Source organism: Eleutherodactylus coqui, chromosome 1 (assembly GCF_035609145.1).
Source record: "Eleutherodactylus coqui strain aEleCoq1 chromosome 1, aEleCoq1.hap1, whole genome shotgun sequence".
NCBI classification, from domain to species: domain Eukaryota; kingdom Metazoa; phylum Chordata; class Amphibia; order Anura; family Eleutherodactylidae; genus Eleutherodactylus; species Eleutherodactylus coqui.
In genome coordinates, this window is record NC_089837.1 from 501,522,627 (window position 1) to 501,543,998 (window position 21,372).

Sequence of the window (21,372 nt, forward strand, 5' to 3'; positions counted from 1 at the left end):
GCACTTTCCCGTTTGTATAAAAAAAACCACATATCATTGTATCCATAGCGACCTTTACAATAAATTGAACACACTATTTTTCCTGCGTGGCAAAAACAAAATGAACTAAAAAAACGCTTATTTTGTCCATTTCGCCTCCCCCCCACAAAAATGCAATACATGTCATTAAAAAACCCATACGTACCCCAAAATTGTACCAATAAAAACCCCAGCTCGTCACACAGAGCCCTGGCAGAGCTCCATCCGTCCATGATAAAATAAAAAAAAGTATGGGACTTTGAATGCAACGATGTAAAAAGTAAATACATTTCCATAAAGTTTTTTTTATAGTACAAAAGTGGAACTCCTCCCCCAAACAAAATGTTGGATTTCGTTGTGATCGTACCAGCCCCAAGGAAAAAAGTATCATGTAATTTATGCTGTATGATTAAGGGCTTATTCACAGGAGCCTATATTGACTGCCTTTTTCACAGCTGGCCGATATACACTACCATCTGGGTTCTCCCCCCCCCCCCCATCCAGCTGTTTGCAATTGGAAGGGGGCGGGGTGGAGCTAGGCTCCCCCCACCTCCTCACCCTTTGTCCGCAGCCAGCAATTGGACGGGGTGGAGTTCAGCTCCGCTCCCGTCCCGCCCCCTACCATTGCAAACAGTCGGAGGGGAGAAGGGAAGCAAGGGAGGCAGCGACGGGGGAGAAGACAGCTCATATGGTAGCGTATATCGGCCGGCCGTGAAAACGGCGGCTAATATACGCTCCTGTGAATACGTCCTAACGCTGTAAAAAATAAATAAAAACAACAGAATTGATGTGTTTTCTCTCTTTGCCCGACAAAAAAAAGTTATGAAAATTTCATAGTACAGTAAATGTACCTAAACATGGTTCCAATAAAAACTACAATTCGCTACGCAAAAAACAAGCCCTCATACAGCCGTGTAGGTGGGAAAATAAAGCGGTTATGGCTTTTGAAAAGTGGAAATTAAAATCTCCCAAAAATCATGGTGTCCTTATGACTAAAATAGGCCAAGTCCTTAAGGAGTTAATTCCCTACCTACTTCAAACAGTCTTGACCTAAGTAACATAAACACACTAGAGGAAAGATCACCGTCTCCAACAAGATCAGCGCTCCCGTACTACTGCTGCCATAGTGCTCAGATTCTCAATAACTCCCGCTCTCTTGCTGCCTACTTTATGTCTCTGCAGTCCTGAAACTTCCCAACTGTCATCTTATAGGAACATAGGTCACTGCCTCCCCCCAAGGTCAGCTAACTCCTCTCCTGCTGCTGACTCCATGGCCATAGAACAATGCCATCTTCACCTATAGCAGTCCCCATGAACAGTGCCTCCCAGTACTCAGATAACCCAAGGTATTACAGTAGAGACGAATTATGGAACAACTAGACAGTCAAATGAGCAATGATATGAAGCACGTATGAACACGGGTAGAAACAAGAATGCCCAAGTACATGTCAGGAGCAGCATGGTGGTGGTAATCAGAAGATGACCATATCATGTAATGGAGCAGATGGATGTTGGTGAACAGATAATAAACTGACAATAACTCACCTAGCTCTAGCTTTTCCTAAGGCCCAATGCCCACGGACGGCGTCTGGCCCAATGCCAGATACCCACCGCGAATTCCGCAGCAATGTCCGTCAATAGACATGCTATATTGAAAGTTTTTCCCTGCCCACAAACGCAAATCAACTGCGATTTTCCGTTCACAGGGTAGAATCGCAGCATGCTGTATTTGGTGCAGAAAATCGCATGGACGGCTTCCATTGCAGTGAATGGAAGCCGTCTGTCCCACGGGCACTTCCACAGTGGGCACTTGCCGAAGTATAGTGGGAATTTGCATCATAGCCCAGCGACACATGCGCAGTGCAGGGCATGACGTGCCGGCCAAGACTATCGTGGCGGATCCGGACAGCTGAGTATGGGTCTCTTGGGGGGTATTTTTGTATCTTGACGCCACCAGGAGCTATGGGTTTGACAGGGGAACGCCCTTGTTACACTCCTAGCTTCCAATTGGCTAGTTTCAAGATGGTCCTAGGAGCAGCGTCTGGAAAGCTTTTAGCGTGCCCTGGAGGGTTAGGGATTGGTGTTCCGGACACGAGTACTAATCCCTAACCCTAAAGGCCAGGGTAAAAGCAATGCGCAGTTTTGTCGGAGAACATGGACCCCGTCCCTGCTGCTGAACAATTCCTCCACTCTTCACAAGGCAGACCACGGCCGCTTAGCACCGCTCACATGTCGCACTGTAGCGCTGGCATGTGCCGAGCGCCAGCTGCCAGCAAAATCCACGGCCACCGAGCACATCTCAGGACCGCCAGCTCTCACCTTCCTCCACGCTGTCACACTGAATGTGAAGGGAGGTGTGAGAAGAAAGCCGCCTGGGAGACTCACTGATGGCCCGGTAAAAAGGAGCGCAGCCCATGCCATTTACCACTGCTGCGCAGCCTCCGGCACCTACAGCACCTGTGTGCCCCAGGAATGGGAGAACACTGCGGGACCTGTAACACGGAGCTGGCCACAGAAAATTCAGCTCTGCTGCTAAGCCGCCAGCTGCAGGACCTGTGAGGCTGAGCAAGAGGACAAGGGGTGTGACCCCCCTGTCAAAAACCCTGTATCTTGATAAAAGGTACTTGACTCCACCAGTACTTCCGGTGGTGTCAAGATACAAGTATACCCTCTGGGGGTCTCTGTCAGAATACCAGGTCTGATTCCACTGTGAGATTTCGCAGTCGGAATCCGACCCGGCCGTGGGCATGAGGCCTATATCTTGGCAAACAATGAAAGGGCACTAAAGCTAAGAGACAAGCAAACCAAAACCTCATTAGAACTGAACCAAGAAACAGGTCAACACAGATGCAAACAGGGAAAAGAAAACAACAAAGTACAAGACTAAGGGCCCATGCCCACGAGCGATGCGGAAAACGCCCGTGGATTTACGCAGCGGACGTACTGGGAATCAAAACAAAAAAGTGCCAGAGAGTGATCGTGTTTTTCCGCAGTTTCATACCAATGGAGACCTCCCGCAGCAAATCCGCAGTAAAATAGAACATGCCGTAATTCTTTCACGCTCGTGGAAATCCGCAGTAGAAATCCGCATGTGTGTGTTGGCAGGCAGAAAGCTATTAGCTTCAATAGAACCTTGCCACTGCGGAATTTACGCGCAGATTTCTGCCGCAGGAAACGCGATGCAAATCTGTCCATGGGCATTTACCATAAGAAGCCAACACTGGACTAGAAGTAACAACAGGAGCAATACTACACCGAAAAGAAACAAAGCTAGACTAAACACAAGATACTAGATCTAAACAAGGTTAAGCAAATTAATATGCACATAGCTTACGCTATAACCAACAACACACTGCAGAAGCCAAGAAAAGAGGAACTTCTCTTAAAATGAGCCTGAGGTGCAGCAGTGTGGTCACCTGACCCACTCTAATGGGACAGTAATTGTCTCAACAACAAACTTGAAGACAGAAGAATTCCTGCCGATCTTAGCACCCCATGATCTAGCCACAGAATATTCTGTTAACATCCAAAAATTTGAAGTGCATTTTAAAAGTCAGAAACATTGAATTAAATTTCTGTCAACAGCAATTTAAATAAGTCTAAAAATAAAGGAAGCCATTCAGCAACCCTTGCAAAACAATACAAGTAATATACTTTTCTGGCAGACTTCACAGAGGATCGGATTAGCAGCCAAGGAGCTGAACAATACTGTAGAAGAGAACAAAGGTTTTTGGGGAGACAGGTTGAGCTGTTACTTAAGATGTGGAAATCCATCCCCGAGGCTCGAATGTGGCACAACAGGGTACATATACTCTGAGGTAACACATTCCGATCCCTTATGATGAGTCACAATCCTCTCCTCAGAAGGCTAATCATAGTGCAAAAACAACTGCATTTAAAGGGGAACTCCACTTTAAAATTACTTTTGTATTGTATTTATACATTAGAGAGTCCTTGGGGGGCAAATGTGTAAACTTAATTGGCGTGGGAAAAACCTTTTTTGATGCAACTGTCCAGTTTCCAGCATTTTTACGACCCATGAAGTCTAATAAGAACACGTAGGGGCTAAATAGAAAAACATACACTCCTCTTCCAGTTCCATCATAACTTCTCTTTCAGCTCCTAGCTTCAGAATGGAGAAGGAAGGCAAAGTCTGATAGCATCACAATTGTGCCTGCTTTCTTCATTCACTTTCCCCTAGTGGTGGGAATTGGTAGTCTGAAAGTTAAGATGTCATTGGGATCACAGTAGAGGCTAAAGGTGTTTATCATTGGGATAGGTTATGAACAGCAGATTAGCAAAGGTCCGCAGACTGGGTCCCAACAATCAGTTATTCTCCCAGCCTGGTATCTCTGTATTGGCAGCTTTTCTGCAGCAGGAAGCAGATACCTCTGTACATTGTGCAGTGGCCCAGGTTGGTATTGCAGGCTGAATCCCATTCAATTCTAAAGGACTCAGCCTGCATAACCAACCATGCTTCCTGCAGTAAAACAGCTCAAAGACACCGGCCCAGGGGAACAACCGATTGCTGAGTTTCCCAGGTGGCGGATCGGACCCCCTTTAACTATCCACTAGGGTAAAAAAATGTTGGAGCAGAGAAATAACATGATTTTACATTTTGCCTCATGCTAGGGTAAGGGCGGGGTTAGGGTGGTGGAGTAACCTCTCTTTTCTTTCCCAAAGTCCCAACCAACATTATTGATGAGGTTTGTTAAATTCCTGTTTCTGTGCCTACAAGCAGGAGAAGCGAGGAGACATTGGTGCACTTGGCTTGGGTCGGGTGGTTAGGGAGGAACCTATGGCCAATTGGGAAGTGCTATGCAGCATGGACAGAAATGAGTACTGAGAGAATAACTTTGACGAGAGTTGATGAAAAACACGCAAGTCCTTGAATTCTTCACCATAGCAACACTATCAAGTGAAGGAGATTCAAAGCGTTGTTACCTGGGCCAGGTTGCATCAAGTCTGTTGTCTACCCTTTTATGCGGTACTTCAAATAGTTTGATTGAAATTTACAAGCATTCCAAGGTGTGGTCGTCCTCTGATCTAGTCGATGGGTTGCGGCAATTACCCTTAATCTGTGCCGAAGATCGTCTACAATACCGTCCGGCGGTGGCACTATCCCCTATGGATGCACGCTACAGGTGGTTTCTGATGATTAAGCCGTTGAGTACCCTGCAGCCTAATGAGATGCTGGTCATCACCATGCCCTCGCTCATAGCAGAAGCTATGCGCCCTGAGTCCTCAAGGGACTGAGCCACTGAACCTGGGGACAATTTCACACTGGTTACACCCATTATATGAGGGGTTTTGTTTAGCAAGAGACCCCAAAGCTTGGACCCAATATTTCATATTTCCAATAGCTGAACATATGGGGATATGGGCCCCTACTAGAGATGAGCGAGTATACTCGCTAAGGCACATTACTCGAGCGAGTAGTGCCTTAGCCGAGTATCTCCGCGCTCGTCTCTACAGATTTGGGGGCTGGCGGGGGGCGGGGAGCAGCGGGGGAGAGCGGGGAGGAACGGAGGGGAGATCTCTCTCTCCCCCCCGTAACTCATCTGTCACCCCCCGCGCCGGCCCCCGAATCTTTAGAGATGAGCGGGGAGATACTCGGCTAAGGCACTACTCGCTCGAGTAATGTGCCTTAGCGAGGATACTCGCTCATCTCTAGCCCCTACTGATCATGGAGGTTGCCCCTCTTTAGAATACAAAAACGCTCTATGAAAACCTTTTTATAGAAAGTCAGCTAATCCTAAATGGAAAAATACTAAGTATAGTTAGGGCGACGTGTTAGCACATTGTATATTTTTGGCATAAATGGTGTCATTAAAAAGTCTGTGTAGTTCTAGGGTCGGAAGGGTGTATTTTGGGACCTTTGATGTGATGGAAACAGTCGAGTTTGGCACTAGTTGGTTTAATAAAAGGAAGCAGAATATTTTCTTAGCATTAACAATTTCCAGCAGGGGCGCTGCTTTGTTTCCATTACTAAAAAAGGTATAATTAGCCATTTTCACACTTCTGACCCATTTCATTTTTTGCCCCAGTTCTCAGTGTATTCACTGTCAGAAATCATTGGCTGCTACAGTCATTCCTTGAAGAGCCATTCCAGAAAGCTCCATAAATTGCTGTTAAAGATTAATAACGGGTACAGAAAGGGGCTTTTGGTAAACAGTCATTTTTATCAAAAACACCAGCTTTTTTGTTGCGTTTTTGGGGGCAGCTGATATTTGCTGGAAATCAATAGCAAGATATAAAATGCTCTGCAAACATTGAATTTTTTGAGGCATTTTTCCATAGGTGTCTCTATGGGAAAAGAGTGCCAAAAGAAAGAAGTATGTGTCACTAAAAAATACTACCAAAACATGGCATCATCCAAAAAACATTTGAGATTTCTTTTGCATTTGTTTCTCATTTTCAAAAGCCCCCCCCCCCCTCCCCCCCAAAAAAGACAATCGGGCATATGTAACATTTTTCTGGAGGCAACAGATTTCTGGAGGCAAAAAGTTTCAATATTGGCACTCTGAGCCCGCAACTTTTATAAGGAGTGGCCAGGGCTTTGGATTAGGGCCATTAGATTTATTATAATTTATGTCAGAAAGTGGCATAAATTATAGCTGAAACCTATGCCAATTTATAGTTGGCAAGAGTTTCATACTGAAAAATATTTCTAAAAATGTAATAAATAATACTTCCTAAATTAATCCCAGAAATAGCCTGAAAAAACATCCCCAAAAATAATTTCAAATATACGCTCTTTGTGAAAAAACTGAGTCTGTAGATTGTGCAAACTGGCAGGCTGTTGAAGTTGGCGTCCCAGATGGTCCCATACATGTTCTGTTGGTGGTAAATCTGCCAACTGGGCAGCCATAGAAGTATCAATGTTGTGGGGGCTCCCCGTGACCCTCTAGTGTGTGCGGCCGAGCATTATTCTGCTGGAAGCCGCCATGAGAGGAACACATGTGGCTGCAGGATGTCCTGTACATATCGCTGAGCTGTCATTGTCCCTCGTATCACTACTAGGGGTGACCGACTGTTGTATGTGATGGCCCCCAGACCATCACACTAGCAGGGGACAGTGTGCCGCTCCACAGCAAAAGAAGGATTGAGGCGCTCACCCCAAGGTCTTCAGACAGGAACATGGCCAAACTAAACCTGGATTTGTCTCTAAGACAACCCGGTTCCACTCCGTAGCGTCCAGTTTCATTGTTCACAACACCACTGCAAAAGAAGGCAACGGTGGGTGTCAGAGGCCGTAACTGTAAAGGGTGTTGTGAGACCAAATGTCCTGCAGCCAAGCACCTGAAAATGGTTTCCACAGAAACAGGGGTGTAATGATGGCGCCCCATGTCTCTGGATGGTAGATAATGAGATAGTTGTAGTTATTTTGCTTGTTGGACAATCAGACGATCCTCTCTATTGGTGGTCTGTCAGGGAATCCTGAGCCAGTCACCTTGTGTGCCCTCACACATCCACTGGTCCCAACCCCTCCTAACAGTCTGGTCAGACGCTCCTCTCTATTGGTGGTCTGTCAGGGAATCCTGAGCCAGTCACCTTGTGTGCCCTCACACATCCACTGGTCCCAACCCCTCCTAACAGTCTGGTCAGACGATCCTGTCTACTGGTGGTCTGTAGGGGGTGTCCTGAGGCCAGTCACTTTGTGTGCCCTCACACATCCACGGGTCCCAACACCTCCTAACAGTCTGGTCAGATGCTCCTCTCTACTGGTGATCTGTAGGGGGCATCCTGAGGCCAGTCACTTTGTGTGCCCTCACACATCCACTGGTCCCAACACCTCCTAACAGTCTGGTCAGATGCTCCTCTCTACTGGTGATCTGTAGGGGGCATCCTGAGGCCAGTCACTTTGTGTGTCCTCACACATCCACTGGTACTAACACCTCCTAACAGTCTGGTCAGAACGGCCCGGTGGGGAACAATTCATCGCTATGACCATCCAGCTTCTCACATCCGAATAAAGCGCCCCCTTTCAGACTCTAGTAATGGGGTGAAATCTCTTCTCTGCGTCGTAGAGGCATCTAGTGGTCAACAAACTCTTCACAAGCAGAAAAAGAGGTCACTACACACAAGGAGCCTCCGAGAGCCTCTTATAGGCCAAGGGGGGAACCAATTTCAGGGATTCAGGTGACCAGACCGTCCATCTAATCACCACAACTCTCATCATTTGTACATCTGCCTGAGATGGAACTGCAGGACGGGTTTTTACTTTGAGGAATTGTCTTCGAAAACATTTTGGAATTTGTTTTGATACATTTGCAGACATTCTTGCAGTTATCTTGCTCCGGTCTTAGGCAGGTGCTGCTGATTCTTTCCTAACATACAATTCATCAATGTTAAATTATTATGAAGCCACTGAATAGCACAATTTATATTCTGTTTAGTTTTTTGGCCACCCAAAAAAGTTGATATTTGTTTTGAATGTTCTGTGAAAAGGGACATTTTTCAGAAAAGAAGGGCAAGAGGACTGTTATCTAAAGACTTGTACTTTGGGTTTAAAGAGCAGTCCTTGAGCAGGACTATTTCACATACAGATCTGCCTTTCACAGCTTTTCATTTTGCACCAGATTATTTTAATACAAGGATGTCTACATAAACATAATGGTGCAACAGGGTCCTCCTAACCAATCAGGTGTGCTGGGATGGCTCGCTTCTTGGCTCCTTGAATCATAGACTGTTAGAGTTGGAAGGGACCTCCAGGGTCATCGGGTCCAACCCCCCGCTCAGTGCAGGATTCATTAAATAATCCCAGAGATATTTGTCCAGCCTTTGTTTCAACACTTCCATTGAAGGAGAACTCACCACCTCCCGTGGTAACCTGTTCCACTCATTGATCACCCTCACTGTCTAATATCTAATCTGTGTCTCCTCTCTCTCAGTTTCATCCCATTGCTTCTAGTCTTTCCTTGTACAGATGAGAATAGGGCTGATCCCTCTGCACTGTGACAGCCCTTCAGATATTTGTAGACCGCTATTAAGTCTCCTCTCAGCCTTCTTTTTTGCAAGCTAAACATTCCCAGATCCTTTAACCATTCCTCATAGGACATGATTTGCAGACCGCTCACCATCTTGGTAACTCTTCTCTGAACTTGCTCCAGTTTGTCCATGTCTTTTTTAAAGTGGGGTGCCAAGAACTGGACACAGTCAGACCTTATCTGGAATACTAAGGAAGAGTAGAGGGGGATAATGACCTCACGTGATCTAGACTCTATGCTTCCCTTAATACATCCCAGAATTGTGTTTGCCTTTTTGGCTGCTGCATCACATTGTTGACTCATGTTCAGTCTATGATCTATTAGTATACCCAAGGCTCTGTGTCATCGGCAAATTTGATCAGCTTCTTATGAATTCCCTCCTCCAGATCATTTATAAAAATGTTGAACAACACTGGGCCTGGGACAGAACCTTGTGGTACCCCACCTGATACATTCTTCCAGTTGGATGTGCAGCCATTTATGACCACTCTTTGAGTACGATCACTCAGCCAGTTGTGAATCTACCTAACAGTTGCCCTGTCAATCCCATATTTGGTCATTTTTTCAATAAGATACTTTGTCAAATGCTTTACTAAAGTCAGGATATACTATATCCACCACATTTTCCTGATCAACCCAGTCAGTGATTCTGTCATATAAGTAAATTAGATTAGTCTGGCATGACTTGCTTGTTACAAACCCATGCTGGCTCTGGTTAATCACTCCATTGTCATCCACGTACTTCCATACATACTGTTTAATAATTTGTTCAAAGATCTTTTCCATCAAAAATGGAAACATGACAGAATGGAAGCAAACATAAGCCCTTCCGTTTGCTTTCCGTTTTTTTTAAACCACATTGAGATCAATGGGGAAAAAACGGATTCGTTCTTTTTTTTGTTTTATTTCAGTTTCTCTTCTCCAAAAATTGAGCAGAGGGACGGAAACCCTGAACTGACCCTAACGCAGGCGTGAAAGTAGCCTAAGCTTTTTTAGAACAAGGCTTTAAACTTTGGTCAGTTTCCTTGAAGCTTTAAGTGATCTCTAACCATAAAGTGTGTTGTGTGTCAGCTGGTGGAAACCAAGGTGGCTGACCTGTCAGAAACAGTCAGTGGTGGCAGCGAGGTGTGTTGGGCATGCGGGGTGGGATTTGGGTTCCATCCTGCATGAGTGCAGGATCCGAGAAGCTAGAAATAAGTCGACCCAGCGGTCTCCCCTGGGTGCTGTACATCATAGGTTGGTGACTGTCGGACCCGTAAACCCCGTTACCATGACAGACTAGTAATCAGTTCCCTTTCTGTTTGAGTGATCGCCCTATAAAGCTTCAGGGCTCATTTACATGACCAGACTGCGTGAGCCAGGTGAAAGTCGGCTATCACCGCGTGTGGCAGCGTATCTCACTCACGTATCTCACAGTGGTTTTACATCTGCATTGGAGCCTCAGAGGTCCCATCCCAGGTACAGCCCAAAATACCGGAAGAAAAGGCGCTGCATGCAGCTTGGAGGAGCCCGAACGGCCGCCAATGTACAAGGCCCATGTGCTACGGCTTGAATACAGTTGCAGAGACGCTCGTACCCTTCCAATAATGTGGAGGAGTTCCTGGTGCAGTAAAGTGGGCTGTAAGACTCTGATCAGTCCACAATTCTCATTATCGGTACGAGGATCTCATTGAGGCGCTACGGCTTTAACTTGTCGTCTACCCCAACATTATAAACAGTCCGAATAGACTCGATAACGATATTCACTGCCCTGAAAGACAAACGTATAAAAGGTGCCGGGAAGATTGATTGACAGAGACCCAACTCTGCAAACAAGAAAACCGCACAAAAGAGTCTTTTAAACACAAAAGGCCGAATAGCCAAAAAGCTTCTCCATTGTCGGCCGGGCGACTGCTGCAGCGAAGCAGAACGGTCCCCACAATGGCCGAACGATCGCCCGTCTCCATTCCCTGATGAATAGTTTTAGTGCATTGGGTTGTGTGTGAATAACCCGCATTCTGCACCAGGTATTCAGCAGCGCCACTGTGAGAGGGGGCGACATGCCAAGGGGCTGACTGAATGACAGACCGGCCCTTTAAGAGGTTTTTCAGGTAAGCCAAGCAGCCTTTGGGGAAAGAATATTGCTGTGAGACCTTCCAGTGGCTAATTAAAGGAGACAGAGTGTGCGGTGTGCAGGGGTTGTCCTTTGAAATCTGACCAGGTGGAACAGATAGCTTTAAGGTCACACTTACAAAGTCCTTGAACTAGGATTATTTAGGGACTGAGGGAAAATACCACTATAGTGACTCCACCAGCAGAATAGTGAGTGCAGCTCTGGAGTATAATACAGGATGTAACTCAGGATCAGTACAGTATAAGTAATGTATGTACACAGTGACGGCATTATATGAACCCTCACCCTAAGCCTGCAGGGTCGGTAAAAAACAATGCACAGGCTGCTAGGACCTTCAAGGCTTGACCCTATCGGGAGCTAGGGGTGTGACAGAGTTGTTCCTCCATGGAAGCCCTGTCAAACCCCTAGCTTCTGGTGGCATCAGGATACAATAATACCCACAGTGATTCCAGCAGCAGCAGAACAGTGAGCGCAGCTCTGGAGTATAATACAGGATGTATCTCTGGATCAGTACAGGATAAGTAATGTATGTACACAGTGACTCCACCGGCAGAATAGTGAGTGCAGCTCTGGAGTATAATACAGGATGTAACTCAGGATCAGTGCAGTATAAGTAATGTATGTACACAGTGACTTCACCAGCAGAATAGTGAGTACAGCTCTGGAGTATAATACAGGATGTAACTCAGGATCAGTACAGGATAAGTAATGTATGTACACTGTGACTCCACCAGCAGAATAGTGAGTGCAGCCCTGGAGTATAATACAGGATGTAACTCAGGATCAGTACAGGATAAGTAATGTATGTACACGATGACTCCACCAGCAGAATAGTGAGTGCAGCTCTGGAGTATAATACAGGATGTAACTCAGGATCAGTACAGGATAAGTCATGTATGTACACAGTGACTCCACCAGCAGAATAGTGAGTGCAGCTCTGGAGTATAATACAGGATGTAACTCAGGATCAGTACAGGATAAGTAATGTATGTACACTGTGACTCCACCAGCAGAATAGTGAGTGCAGCCCTGGAGTATAATACAGGATGTAACTCAGGGTCAGTACAGGATAAGTAATGTATGTACAGAGTGACTCCACCAGCAGAATAGTGAGTGCAGCTCTGGAGTATAATACAGGATGTAACTCAGGATCAGTACAGGATAAGTAATGTATGTACAGAGTGACTCCACCAGCAGAATAGTGAGTGCAGCTCTGGGGTATAATACAGGATGTAACTCAGGATCAGTACAGGATAAGTAATATATGTACACAGTGACTCCACCAGCAGAATAGTGAGTGCAGCTCTGCAGTATAATACAGGATGTAACTCAAGTATGGCACATAATAATTAAAAGGGTTGTCCAGTTATGAGGCATTGATTGCCTCACGTTTGGTTATAAGCAGCAGATAGACAGGAGTCCGCCTGTTGTGACCCCCGCTGATCAGCTCTTTGCCGAGCCACTGATTTCTGCAGACTACATTGTTCCTACTGTAGTGGCTCTGCTAAGCATTGCAGGCCACGTTCCGATTGACATAAAGTGCTGTTCACTGAAGTCTATGAGAGTTATGGGTCCATCTTAAAAGAGAGAGACGAACACAAACATGGCGATCTCTTCACCTCCCCGATCTGCTGGAGACCCCTTGTATCAGAAACTTTATCTAAGTATTTATAAAAGCCTAAAAAAAGAAATTTCTCCAGAAAGTAGTAATTGAAGAATAGGGCCATTTGCATGAGAACCAGCAGAGCAGGCTTGAGACGTCTGGTCGATGACAATTACGGTTCCCTAACGCTTGGCGTAGCTATATGAAAGGCATACGTGTTAGTCATCAGGGGGTTTTTGTGGGTAGTCTCAGTAGTGCCGCCCCGTGGCCCTCAGACTTACACTGTTTAATAGAAATGAAGCGCATCAAAGTGAAATCCTCTTCTAGTCTTCTCTCTACCTGTCAATTAATGGGGTCCATGGCTTCACTCGTGACTCCCGGCTCATTCAGAATGCAGAAACGAATTGGAGTGAAAGGGACGCAGAAATACAAAAATATTAGCGAAAGCTTTCCAACATGACGTTAGCTGTCTGCGGGCGAGATTACAGGTTGTCAAGTAACGGGAGGAGAAGAAAGACGATGGGTCTTATTACATCTTAGGTTACCAACTACAGCTACATAATGCCAATGATCCGTATAACTGCACGGCGAGAGTGAAGAACGCTGATGATGATGGCATCACTTTACCATCCCACAAATATAAGAACAGATGTTACTATCAAGAGCCTAAATGTGATAAAAGAGTAATAAATAAGCATGGGGCACAAAATGCTACTACAAGGGTCATAGGTCATACACTGCCCCCAACCACTGCCAGGAATAATACATCTACACTGCCCAAATATCTACTGCCAACCTCCTTACATGCACTGCATACTCATGTACTGCCAACATCTCCACATACACTGCCCACTCATCTCTATCACCCTCTCCACATACAACGCCCACTCATCTACTGCCACCCGCTCCACAGATGGTGCCCACACATCTTCTGCCACCATCTCCACATACACTGCCCACTCATCTGCTGCCACCATCTCCACATACACTGTCCACTCATCTATTGTCAACATCTCCACATACACTGCCCACTCATCTACTGCCAACTCCTCCACATACACTGCCTACTCATCTACTGTCCACATCTCCAGATACACTGCCCACTCATCTGCTGCCAACATCTCCACATACACTGCCCACTCATCTAATGCCAACATATCCACATACACTGCCCACTCATCTACTATCACCATCTCCACATACAATGCCCACTCATCTTCTGCCACCATCTCCACATACACTGCCCACTCATCTCTATCACCCTCTCCACATACAACGCCCACTCCTCTTCTGCCACCATCTCCACATACACTGCCCACTCATCTACTACCAACATCTCCAGATGCACTGCCCACTCATCTACTGCCACCATCTTCACATACACTGCCCACTCATCTAATGACAACATCTCCACATGCACTACCCACTCATCTACTGCCAATTTCTCCAAATACACTGCTCACTCATCTACTGCCAACATCTCCACATATACTGCCCACTCATCTAATGCCAACATATCCACATACAATGCCCACTCATCTACTATCACCCTCTCCACATACAATACCCACTCATCTTCTGCCACCATCTCCACATACAATACCCACTCATCTTCTGCCACCATCTCCACATACAATACCCACTCATCTTCTGCCACCATCTCCACATACAATACCCACTCATCTTCTGCCACCATCTCCACATACAATGTCCACTTATCTACAACCAACATCTCCACTTACACTGCCCAGTCATCTACTGCCATATCTCCACATGCACTGCCCACTCCTCTATGGCCAACATGTTGACATATATTGCCCACTCATCTACTACTAACATTCATCTACTGCCACCCTCTTTGGAAACACTGCCTATATATCTACTACCAACATCTCTACATACACTGCCCACATATCTACTGCCAACAACTCTACATACACTGCCTACTCATCTACTATTACCCTCTCAACATACGCTGCCCACATATATACTGCCATATCTCCACATACACTGCCTACTCATCTACTAGCAACATCTCCACATACACTGCCCACTCATCTACTACCAACATCTCCACACACTGCCCACACATCTACTGCCAACATCTCTACATACACTGCCACTCACCTACTACCAACATCTTCACCTACATTGCCTACTTATCTATGCCCAACTTCCATATAATGCCCACTACTCTACTGTTAACCCTCCCACATATGCTGCCAACTCATCTACTGCCACCTCCTCGACACACACTGCCTACACATCTACTACCACCTTTCCACATACACTGCCCGCTCATCTACAACCAACAACTACACCAACACTGTCCACTAATCTATCCCCAACTTCCATACATTGCCCACTCATCTACTGTCAACACCTCCACATACACTGCTCACTAATCTACTGCCAACACCTCCACATACACTGCTAACTCGTCTATGCCCAACTTCCATACACTGCCCACTCATCTACAACAAACATCCCCACAAACATTGCCTACTCATCTATTACCAACACCTCCACATACACTGCCCACTCATATATGGCTAACATGTCCACATACACTGCCACTAATGTACGGCTAACATGTCCACATACACTGCCACTAATGTACGGCTAACATGTCCACATACACTGCCCACTAATGTACGGCTAACATGTCCACATACACTGCCACTAATGTACGGCTAACATGTCCACATACACTGCCCACTCATATATGGCTAACATGTCCACATACACTGCCCACTCATATATGGCTAACATGTCCACATACACTGCCACTAATGTACGGCTAACATGTCCACATACACTGCCCACTCATATATGGCTAACATGTCCACATACACTGCCTACTCATCTACTACCACCCTCTTGACATACATTGCTTACATATCTACTACAAACATCTTCACATACACTGCCCACATATCTAATGCCAACATCTTCACATACACTGCCCACATATCTAATGCCAACATCTCCACATACACTCCCTACTCTACTACCACCCTCTTCAACTACACTGTGCACTCATCTGCTTCCAAAAAGTCTGTATACACTGCCCACGTATCTACCACCACCCTCTCTACATACACTGCTCACTCATCTACTACCAACATCTCCTCATATACTGCCCACTCATCTACTACCAACATCTCCTCATATACTGCCCACTCATCTACTACCAACATCTCCTCATACACTGCCCACTCATCTACTACCAACATCTCCTCATATACTGCCCACTCATCTACTACCAACATCTCCTCATACACTGCCCACTCATCTACTACCAACATCTCCTCATACACTGCCCACTCATCTACTACCAACATTTCCTCATACACTGCCCACTCATCTACTACCAACATCTCCTCATACACTGCCCACTCATCTTCTACCATCCTTTCTACATACACTGCCCACTCATCTACTGCCAACACCTTCTCATACACTGCCCACTCTTCTACTACCGACATCTTGATATACACTGCCTACACGTGTACTGCTAACACCTTGTCATACGTTGCACACTCATTTACTGCCAACATCTGTACATATACTGCCAACGCATCAACTACCAACATCTGCACTTATACTGCCCACTCATCTACTACCAACATCTCCTCATGTACTGCCACCCTCTCAACATACACTGCCTACATATGTACTGTCAACACCTTCTCATACATCGCTCACTCATCAACTGCCAACATCTGCACATATACTGCCAACGCATCTACTGCCAGCATCTTCACATATACTTCTCACTCATCTACTGTCACCCTCTCCACATACACTGGCCACTCATCCAATGCCAACATCTGACCATACACTGCCCATTCATCTACTGCCAGCATCTTCACATATACTGCCCACTTATCTAATGCCAACATTTCCTCATACCCTGCCCACTCATCTACTACCAACATCTCCTCATACGCTGCCCACTCATCTACCATATTCACATATACTGCCCACTCATCTATCATATTCATATACACTGCCCGCTCATCTACTACCAACATCTCCTCATACACTGCCCACTCATCTACCATATTCATATACACTGCCCGCTCATCTACTACCAACATCTCCTCATACACTGCCCACTCATCTACCATATTCACCTACACTGCCCACTCATCTACTACCAACCTCCCTACACATACTGCCTTCTTACCCAGTGGAGTGGTCAATCTGAAATTACTCGGATTATTTGCCACGTAGTGCCAGTCATCTGCAATCCATATCTACATACTGTATATGTCCTACCTACAGTATGCCCACCCTTCACTCCACTACCCACAGCACTAGATCTGCAGGGGGCGCCAGCGCCTCCTTCCACCCACATTCCTTCCTATGAAATGTCCCTTCTCTGCCATCCCAGCATTCCATTTTATAGTCTGTTCACCCACTAAGTTGCCGACATTCCTCCTCATAGACATATTTAATCATCTGCCTCCCCTGTAGGGTGTGATCTACATATGTAGCAGAGCTGAGCTTGTCATCTGGCAAAAGTCATGGCCAATCCTTTCTTTTACAGGCAGATGAAGCAGAGCCGAGTTTGTCATTTAGCATCATGGTGTTATCCCTGTTGTCGCATACTTCTGCACATTGTTATGATGCACAGCCAGTGCCAAGACCTAGTGGAGTTGAGTTTGTCTTTTGGTATAACTAATGTTGATCTGTCGTTTGCACATGCTTCAGGTAAAACCTACCACAAAGAGTCACAATGTACTATCAATGCACAGGTGTAGCAGAGTTGAGCTTGTTACTTGGCGTATTTTATGCTGAGAAACATATTGCAGATATCAAAATCCATTACCAGTGCAAAGTGGTGCTGAGTTTGTCATCTGGCACGCCACACAGCGATACTGCCCTACAATGCTTAAGATATAGCTATAGCCTAAAAATCTACTGTATTATCTGAGATAGCGATTAATGCAAAGGATTAAATGACAAATTCAGTTCTGCTCCATCTGTACGCTGGCCAGTCCTTTTCATCATATACAGATGTAGCAGAGTCAAATGTATCATCTGGCATGCCTCACGAAGATATGATAATGTATCATTTATGGCTGTATATAGACTACAGTCTTAACGAGTGAAGTGACAAACTCAGCTCTGCTCCATCTACATGCAGTCCAATCCTTAGCATTGTATAATGATGCACAGAGCTGAATTTGATACATGGCACAACTCAGCTCTGCTCCATCTGCATATTGTTCAGGTCTTATGTTACAGACATAGGTAGCAGAATCAAGTCTGCCATTTGACACGACTTATTAAAAGTCTTACATAGGACTGCAGGTAATGTGAATACGCGGCGTCTGCAGCAAGGTGCGCCAGAATTCTGGCTCCAATGGTGCAAAAAAAGTGGCGTACATAACATGAGACAAATTAGTATGTGTTTTAGACACTTTTTAAGCCATTCTATGCTTAAAAGTGTCTAGAAAAGTAGGTGTGGCTAAGTGGCACCGTAAAGTGCGCCGGATTTATTAATCGCCCGCGACATTAATTTAGTGCACAAATATTGGTGGAAAGTAAGCAGCCAATGGATGGCGCAAGGAAAGCTGCGCCAAACCTATCACACAGCATGTGCCACCAATTTTGGCGCAGTTTCTGCTTTTTTACCCCGTTTTAGGGCAGTGGTAATAAATCAGCTGAATTTGCAAAGCTATTAGGATGTGGAAAAGATACAGTTCAACGGCAACACATTGAGCTCTGCTACATCTGTACTTATTTACAGCAATCTGCACTGCAGCAAGGAGAGATTTCCAAAATGACGTCAGTAAATAGTTGAGTTCTCTCTTTCCATCCCCCCCCCCTCCTCCCCCCCCCCGTACGGTAGTCCCTAACGTGGACCAGTATGTACATACATCACGCGTGATCTCTCAGCACATACGTTTTACATGTTATCTATAGCCTCCAGAGATTCCTCAGCTGCCAATGTGACCTTCATACGTGGTTAATCTATAGGTTCCTCTCCCTCGCCCATTAGCTGTAAATAGAACATTCCACGAACATTCCTCACAAGACTGTACAACGTTCTATGATCATGAGATGTAGCAGAGCTGAGTTTGTCTGATGTCAGGATAACTATCAGGATAAATAAACCTATTTGTATCATCTGAACTCATAACGTTATGCAGAAAAGAAACAGCGACGCAGCCGGCTCTGCTACATTTCCATACCTACTCTACACATTTTTGTTTTTTGCATAGATCGCAAAGTGATGGATGCAACTTAAAAAAATGTCTGCCAAAGGTTCAGCAATCATCATTATGGATATAGGGGCCCATGTACGGTGGAAGCAAGTAATATCAGCATCGTGGTGGCACGCTATGGCGATATCACAGTGCGTCTATGCTATTTGAGCAGCACGCTGGGCATTCAAAAGCAATGGCAATTACAATAGAGTAGAGATCATGGCACGCCTCCATTACCTGCGCAGCGTACCGGCTGGACAACTGGCACTTGTAAATGTAGCAGAGCTGAATGTGCTACTTAAGGCTGATAATGACACACGATTTCTGCGCAACTGACTCGCTTTTGGAAATAACCCAACATTTTCAATAGGTTCATTTACATCAGCGATTTTCCGCTCGTTCTGGTAGTGCGAGATTGAAAATTGTAGAATGTCCTATTTTTGGGCAATTCCAAGACCTATTTTGCATTCGCGCGTGTAAATACAACCATACTGATTTGTGGCTGCATGATTTGCGCAATTCTCGCAGCGAAATGGGGTGTCTGTTGTTGAGGCTATGTACAAAAGTAACGACGACGAAGTCAGCTCTACTACATCGGTACACATACACTTTGTTGCACAGTCAATCATCCCACAGCAATTTATACATGAGTATATACGTACAGGTGTAGCAGAGGTGACTTTGTCATTTACGTCTTTAGTATTTGTGCAGCCCTCTGGGATAAATGGGGTGATGAGTGTTCAGAGATTGAGCCCCCCTCTCACACGCCCTATGGGGGCTACGTCTCTGGTGCACCGCAGGAGTCCGCTAAATACAAAGAACCGTCATTGATTTCAATGTGCATCTAGCAATGCTTTGTCTTCCCGGATCCATCGCGTTGACAATGCGGCCCCCTCCTTGATGTCAGCTGATCCGTGGGGCTCGAGACCCTCTACAATCGTCTGCTTAAGGGGGGAACAGCAAGGGTTTCTAATCCCGAAATGCATTTACCTGTAATCCTATGCATGCTACCATATGACAAACCCAGCTCTGCTACATCTGAGATGTACAGTAACTGCACAGCTGTGTTGGTCATAGTCAACATATGGCAACAGAGGTTACACTAAGGAAAAAAGCAATTCATGACACATTCAGCTCTGCTCCATCTGCACTTCTTGTCTACAGGCTGCGCCCCTGGTAGTGTGCCCACTGCTACTTGGGTGCCAGATGTCACATCTAGGACTCACCAGCTTTAATCTCAGTGCAAGGAACTCCGCAGGACAGCCTGGATCATGTCTCCAGATCCCTCCAGTGCCAGGCAGATTTTATTCCAGGTCACAGCCCCTGTGCTGCTGAATGTCCATCCAGAGGCTGGCAGTGCCCATAGGGCTGGATGAACAGTAGCTGAAGCCTGCAGGGCAGGTGGCTCTGTGATTCTGACCCCTCTCTGCTGCTGCAAAACTTTACTGAGTTGCAAGGAAAACTTTTTCCCTGTCTCTCCACAGGATCACGTGATCCCTCCCCCCCTCCAGTGGGAGCAGCCTGTGTCCCTGCAGAGGGCCCGCCTGACACTTGTGCAGAAGTGCTGCCTGTAATCTGCCCCTTCCATCCCATACAATGAGACCCCCATTGGTACACAGCCGGGGTCGGGGACAATGCAGGGCACACAATGGAGCGGGCACATGGGAGCGCAGGGCTGCGCACTCTCTCAGACTCCTAGATTGTGATGCATATGGTGCTACTACTGCAGCCATTGTCCGCCGGGGAGATGCTGGGAGCAGTGGTGCAAACACGTAGGGCTCATGTATGGAACATGTCGCTGGTGCCCGGGCATATATGACGTATTGGCATCTCACGGATATAAAGTTTCTACACTTTAAGTCCGGATTTAGATGGGTAATAACAAATTCCGCCCGTGATGCTCAGGTGCAACCCACATCGCACAACGCATAGACGCTGCGTCCGTATGCCGGAGACCGCACATTGCAAATGTGTAAATTAACCATTGGAAATAATGGGTTAATACAATACGCAAGTTCTGTGCGTGTCGCAAACATACAGAAGTCACGTGATTTTAACGCCCGTGTAAATAAGCCCTAACAGTAAGGAGTTGTCAAAAACTTTTAGAGAGGATAGGTCATCAATAGTTAATCGCCAGGGGTCCGCCGGTTGTGATGCCCACCAATCAATGGATCAGCGGACGCTGCAGGAAGTGGCGCGGTCCGTAGTGGGTACTGCAGGCAAGCTCCCAGGCTGTATTTACACGGAGGAGCGCGATACCGCTCCATGATTTTCTATGTGAGTGCGATGTGTTTTGCGATAAAAATGCCTTGCACCGCGGTACATGCGACGTCCGTGCTTGCGAAAATAGCTTGTGATTTTTTTGGGGGGGTTCCATAGAAAATAATGAACGATATCACCCCAAACATAGGAAATGCTGCAACCTTT

At 46.0% G+C, this 21,372-nt stretch overlaps 1 protein-coding gene across 1 annotated transcript in view; it reads right to left on the reverse strand.

The window, feature by feature from the left end:
- PRSS23 (serine protease 23) overlaps positions 1 to 20,422 on the reverse strand; it is a 40,645-nt gene extending 20,223 nt beyond the window's left edge. The window contains exon 1 of the mRNA XM_066587173.1: positions 20,172 to 20,422. The gene's annotated coding sequence lies outside the window, so the exon portion shown is untranslated. The remainder of the gene's footprint in view (positions 1 to 20,171) is intronic.
- Between the last annotated feature and the right edge of the window lie 950 nt (positions 20,423 to 21,372).